Consider the following 7,019-nt stretch of genomic DNA (forward strand, 5'->3'; position numbering starts at 1 on the left):
AAGTTATGGTCATTTCTACGTTCCGGGCAACGTAGGCTTTACTCAAGGGCGGTGCTCCGCCAGATCAATCAGTTAGGGCCTAAGAAGTCAACGCCAGAAGCATAAAATACGATAAAGATGCAACAGTTTTACCATTGTATAAAGCGAATAATTACAACCAGTGTGAAAGTTATGGTTCATTTCTACATTCCGAGTAACCTAGGCTTCACTCTAGGGCGTTGCTCCACCAGATCGAATAGTTAGGTCCTTAGAAGTCAACGCCAGAAGCATAAGATACAATATAAATATAACAGTTTTTCCATCGTATACAACGAATGATAGCAACCAGTGCGAAAGTTATGGTCATTTCTACGTCCCGGGCAACCTAGGCTTCACTCTAGGGCGTTGCTCCACCAGATCGAATAGTTAGGGCCTTAGAAGTCAACGCCAGAAGCATAAAATACGATATAAATACAACAGCTTTTCCATCGTATAAAACGAATAATTGCTACCAGAGTGAAAGTTATGGTCATTTCTACGTTCCGCGCAACCTGGGCTTTACCCTAGGGCGTTGTTCCACCAGATGGAGTAGTTAGGGCCTAAGAAGTCAACGCCAGAAGCATAAAATACGATATAAATACAACAGCTTTTCCATCGTATAAAACAAATAATTGCAACCAGTGTGAAAGTTATGGTCATTTCTACGTTCGGGGCAACCTAGGCTTCCCTCTAGGGCGTTGCTCCACCAGCTCAAACAGTTAGGGCCTTAGAAGTCAACGCCCGAAGCATTAAATACAAAATAAATAGAACAGTTTTTCCATTGTATAAAATGAATAATTGCTACCAGTGTAAAAGGTATTGTCATTTCTACGTTCCGGGCAACCTCGGCTTCACCCTATGCCGTTGTTCCACCAGATCGAATAGTTAGGGTCTTAGAAGTGAACACCAGAAGCATAAAATGCAATAAAAATACAACAGTTTTTCCATCGTATAGCAGGAATAATTTGCAACCAGTGTGATTGTAGTGGTCATTTCTACGTTCCGGGCAACCTAGGTTTCACTCCAGGGAGTTGCTCCACCAGGTCGAATAGATACGGCCTAAGAAGTCAACGCCAGAAGCATAAAATACGATAAAGATGCAACAGTTTTTCCATCGTATAAAACGAATAATTGCAACCAGTGTGAAAGTGATGGTCATTTCTACATTCCGAGCAACCTAGGCTTCACTCTAGGGCGTTGCTCCACCTGATCGAATAGTTAGTTCCTTAGAAGTCAACGCCCGAAGCATTAAATACAAAATAAATAGAACAGTTTTTCCATTGTATAAAACGAATAATTGCTACCAGTGTGAAAGTTGTGGTCATTTCTACCATCCGCGCAACCTGGGCTTTACTCTAGGGCGTTGTTCCACCAGATGGAATAGTTAGGGCCTAAGAAGTCAACGCCAGAAGCGTAAAATACGATATAAATACAACAGCTTTTCCATCGTATAAAACGAATAATTGCAGCCAGTGTGAAAGTTATGGTCATTTCTACGTTCCAGGCAACCTAGGCTTCACTCTAGGGCGTTATTCCACCAGATCGAATAGTTAGGGCCTAAGAAGTCAACGCCAGAAGCATAAAATACGATATAAATACAACAGCTTTTCCATCGTATAAAACGAATAATTGCAACCAGTGTGAAAGTTATGGTCATTTCTACGTTCCGGGCAACCTAGGCTTCACCCTAGGGCATTGCTCCAACAGATTGAATAGTTAGGGCCTTAGAAGTCAACGCCAGAAGCATAAAATACAATAAAGATGCAACAGTTTTTCCATCGTATAAAACGAATAATTGCTACCAGTGTAAAAGTTAAGGTCATTTCTACGTTCCGGGCAACCTAGGCTTCACCCTAGGCCGTTGTTCCACCAGATCGAATAGTTAGGGCCTTAGAAGTCAACGCCCGAAGCATTAAATACAAAATAAATAGAACAGTTTTTCCATTGTATAAAACGAATAATTGCTACCATTGTAAAAGTTAAGGTCATTTCTACGTTCCGGGCAACCTAGGCTTCACCCTAGGCCGTTGTTCCACCAGATCGAATAGTTAGGGCCTAAGAAGTCAACGCCAGAAGCATAAAATACAATATAAATATAACAGTTTTTCCATCGTATAAAACGAATATTAGCAACCAGTGTGAAAGTTATGGTCATTTCTACGTTCCGGGCACCCTAGGCGTTACTCTAGGGCGTTGCTCTACTAGATCGAGCAGCTAGGTCCTTAGAAGTCAACGCCAGAAGCATAAAATACATTATAAATACAACAGTTTTTCCATCGTATAAAACGAATAATTGCAACCAGTATGAAACTGATGGTCTTTTCTACTTTCCCAGCAACCTAGGCTTCACCCTAGGGCGTTGCTCCAACAGATTGAATAGTTAGGGCCTTAGAAGTCAACGCCCGAAGCATAAAATGCAATAAAAATACAACAGTGTTTCCATCATATAACAGGAATAATTGCGACCAGTTTGAAAGTGATGGCCAATTCTACGTTCCGGGCAACCTAGGCTTCACTCTAGGGCGTTGCTCCAACAGATCGGATAGTTAGTGCCTTAGAAGTCAACGCCAGAAGCATAAAATAAAATATAAATACAACAGTTTTTCCATCGTATAAAACGAATAATTGCAACCAGTATGAAACTTATGGTCATTTCTACTTTCCGAGCAACCTAGGCTTCACCCTAGGGCCTTGCTCCAACAGATTGAATAGTTAGGGCCTTAGAAGTCAACGCCAGAAGCATAAAATACAATATAAATACAACAGTCTTTCCATCGTATGAAACAAATAATTGCAACCAGTATGAAACATATGGTCATTTCTACTTTCCGAGCAACCTAGGCTTCACCCTAGGGCGTTCGTCCAACGGATTGAATAGTTAGGGCCTTAGAAGTCAACGCCCGAACCATAAAATGCAAAAAAAAATACAACAGCCTTTCCATCGTATAAAACGAATAATTGCAACCAGTGTGGAAGTTATGGTCATTTCTACATTCCGGGCAACCTAGGATTCACTCTAGGGCGTTGCTCCACCATATCGAATAGTTAGGTCCTTAGAAGTAAACGCCAGAAGCATAAAATACGATATAAATACAACAGCGTTTCCATCGTATAAAACGAATAATTGCAACCAGTGTGAAAGTTATGGTCATTTCTACATTCAGAGCAACCTAGGATTCACTCTAGGGCATTGCTCCACCAGATCGAATTGTTAGGTCCTTAGAAGTAAACGCCAGAAGCATAAAATACGATATAAATACAACAGCGTTTCCATCGCATAAAACGAATAATTGCAACCAGTGTGAAAGTAATGGTCATTTCTACGTTCCGAGCACCCTAGGCGTCACTCTAGGGCGTTGCTCCACCACATCTAATAGCTACGGCCTTAGAGGTCAACGCCAGATGCATAAAGTACAATATAAATACAACAGCGTTTCCATCGTATAAAACGAATAATTGCAACCAGTGTGAAAGTTATGGTCATTTCTACATTCCGAGCAACCTAGGATTCACTCTAGGGCGTTGCTCCACCAGATCGAATAGTTAGGTCCTTAGAAGTAAACGCCAGAAGCATAAAATACGATATAAATACAACAGCGTTTCCATCGTATAAAACGAATAATTGCAACCAGTGTGAAAGCGATGTTCATTTCTACATTCCGGGCAACCTGGGCTTCACTCTAGGGCGTTGCTCCACCAGATCGAATAGCTAGGGCCTTAGAGGTCAACGCCCGGAGCATAAAATACAAAATAAATAGTACAGTTTTACCATCGTATAAAACGAATCATTGTTACCAGTGTGGAAGTTATGGTCATTTCTACGTTCCGGGCAGCCTAGGCTTCACTCTAGGTCGTTGCTCCACCAGATAAAATAGCTAGCGAATTAGAATTAAACGCCAGAAGCATAGAACACAATAAAAATACAACAGTTATTCCATCGTATAACAGGAATAATTGCAACCAGTTTGAATGTAATGGTCATTTCTACGTTCCGGGCAACCTAGGATTCACTCTAGGGCGCTGCTCCACCAGATCGAATAGTTAGGTCCTTAGATGTCAACGCCAGAAGCATAAAATACGGTATAAATACAACAGCTTTTCCATTGTATAAAAGGAATAATTGCAAACAGTGTGAAAGTAATCGTCATTTCTACGTTCCGGGCAACCTAGGCTTCACTCTACGGTGTTGTTCCACCAGATCGGATAGTTAGTGCCTTAGAAGTCAACGCCAGAAGCATAAAATACAATATAAATACAACAGCTTTTCCATCGTATAAAACGAATAATTGCAACCAGTGTGAAAGTTATGGTCGTTTCTACAATCCGAGCAGCCTAGCATTCACTCTAGGGCGTTGCTCCACCAGATCGAATAGTTAGGTCCTTAGAAGTAATCGCCAGAAGCATAAAATACGATATAAATACAACCGCGTTTCCATCGTATAAAACGAATAATTGCAACAAGTGTGAAAGTTATGGTCATTTCTACATTCCGAGCAACCTAGGATTCACTCTAGGGCGTTGCTCCACCAGATCGAATAGTTAGGTCCTTAGAAGTAAACGCGAGAAGCATAAAATACGATATAAATACAACATATTTTCCATCGTATAAAAGGAATAACTGCAACCAGTATGAAACTTATGGTCATTTCTACTTTCCGAGCAACCTAGACTTCACCCTAGGGCGTTGCTCCAACGGATTGAATAGTTAGGGCCTTAGAAGTCAACGCCCGAACCATAAAATGCAAGAAAAATACAACAGCGTTTCCATCGTATAAAACGAATAATTGCAACAAGTGTGAAAGTTATGGTCATTTCTACATTCCGAGAAACCTAGGCTTCACTCTAGGGCGTTGCTCCACCAGATCGAATAGTTAGTGCCTTAGAAGTCAACGCCAGAAGCATAAAATAAAATATAAATACAACAGTTTTTCCATCGTATAAAACGAATAATTGCAACCAGTATGAAACTTATGGTCATTTCTACTTTCCGAGCAACCTAGGCTTCACCCTAGGGCCTTGCTCCAACAGATTGAATAGTTAGGGCCTTAGAAGTCAACGACCGAACCATAAAATGCAAAAAAAAATACAACAGTGTTTCCATCATGCAACAGGAATAGTTGCAACCAATTTGGAAAGTGATGGCCAATTCTACGTTCCGGGCAACCTAGGCTTCACTCTAGGGCGTTGCTCCACCAGATCGAGTAGCTAGTGCCTTAGAAGTCAACGCCAGAAGCATAAAATACAATATAAATACAACAGTCTTTCCATCGTATGAAACAAATAATTGCAACCAGTATGAAACATATGGTCATTTCTACTTTCCGAGCAACCTAGGCTTCACCCTAGGGCGTTCGTCCAACGGATTGAATAGTTAGGGCCTTAGAAGTCAACGCCCGAACCATAAAATGCAAAAAAAATACAACAGCCTTTCCATCGTATAAAACGAATAATTGCAACCAGTGTGGAAGTTATGGTCATTTCTACATTCCGGGCAACCTAGGATTCACTCTAGGGCGTTGCTCCACCATATCGAATAGTTAGGTCCTTAGAAGTAAACGCCAGAAGCATAAAATACGATATAAATACAACAGCGTTTCCATCGTATAAAACGAATAATTGCAACCAGTGTGAAAGTTATGGTCATTTCTACATTCCGAGCAACCTAGGATTCACTCTAGGGCATTGCTCCACCAGATCGAATTGTTAGGTCCTTAGAAGTAAACGCCAGAAGCATAAAATACGATATAAATACAACAGCGTTTCCATCGCATAAAACGAATAATTGCAACCAGTGTGAAAGTAATGGTCATTTCTACGTTCCGAGCACCCTAGGCGTCACTCTAGGGCGTTGCTCCACCACATCTAATAGCTACGGCCTTAGAGGTCAACGCCAGATGCATAAAGTACAATATAAATACAACAGCGTTTCCATCGTATAAAACGAATAATTGCAACCAGTGTGAAAGTTATGGTCATTTCTACATTCCGAGCAACCTAGGATTCACTCTAGGGCGTTGCTCCACCAGATCGAATAGTTAGGTCCTTAGAAGTAAACGCCAGAAGCATAAAATACGATATAAATACAACAGCGTTTCCATCGTATAAAACGAATAATTGCAACCAGTGTGAAAGCGATGTTCATTTCTACGTTCCGGGCAACCTGGGCTTCACTCTAGGGCGTTGCTCCACCAGATCGAATAGCTAGGGCCTTAGAGGTCAACGCCCGGAGCATAAAATACAAAAAAATAGTACAGTTTTACCATCGTATAAAACGAATCATTGTTACCAGTGTGGAAGTTATGGTCATTTCTACGTTCCGGGCAGCCTAGGCTTCACTCTAGGTCGTTGCTCCACCAGATAACATAGCTAGCGAATTAGAATTAAACGCCAGAAGCATAGAACACAATAAAAATACAACAGTTTTTCCATCGTATAACAGGAATAATTGGAACCAGTTTGAATGTAATGGTCATTTCTACGTTCCGGGCAACCTAGGATTCACTCTAGGGCGCTGCTCCACCAGATCGAATAGTTAGGTCCTTAGATGTCAACGCCAGAAGCATAAAATACGGTATAAATACAACAGCTTTTCCATTGTATAAAAGGAATAATTGCAAACAGTGTGAAAGTAATCGTCATTTCTACGTTCCGGGCAACCTAGGCTTCACTCTACGGTGTTGTTCCACCAGATCGGATAGTTAGGTCCTTAGAAGTCAACGCCAGAAGCATAAAATACGATATAAATACAACATCTTTTCCATCGTATAAAACGAATAACTGCAACCAGTATGAAACTTATGGTCATTTCTACTTTCCGAGCAACCTAGACTTCACCCTAGGGCGTTGCTCCAACGGATTGAATAGTTAGGGCCTTAGAAGTCAACGCCCGAACCATAAAATGCAAGAAAAATACAACAGCGTTTCCATCGTATAAAACGAATAATTGCAACAAGTGTGAAAGTTATGGTCATTTCTACATTCCGAGAAACCTAGGCTTCACT

Source organism: Calliopsis andreniformis, unplaced genomic scaffold (genome assembly GCF_051401765.1).
Source record: "Calliopsis andreniformis isolate RMS-2024a unplaced genomic scaffold, iyCalAndr_principal scaffold0004, whole genome shotgun sequence".
NCBI classification, from domain to species: Eukaryota; Metazoa; Arthropoda; class Insecta; order Hymenoptera; family Andrenidae; genus Calliopsis; species Calliopsis andreniformis.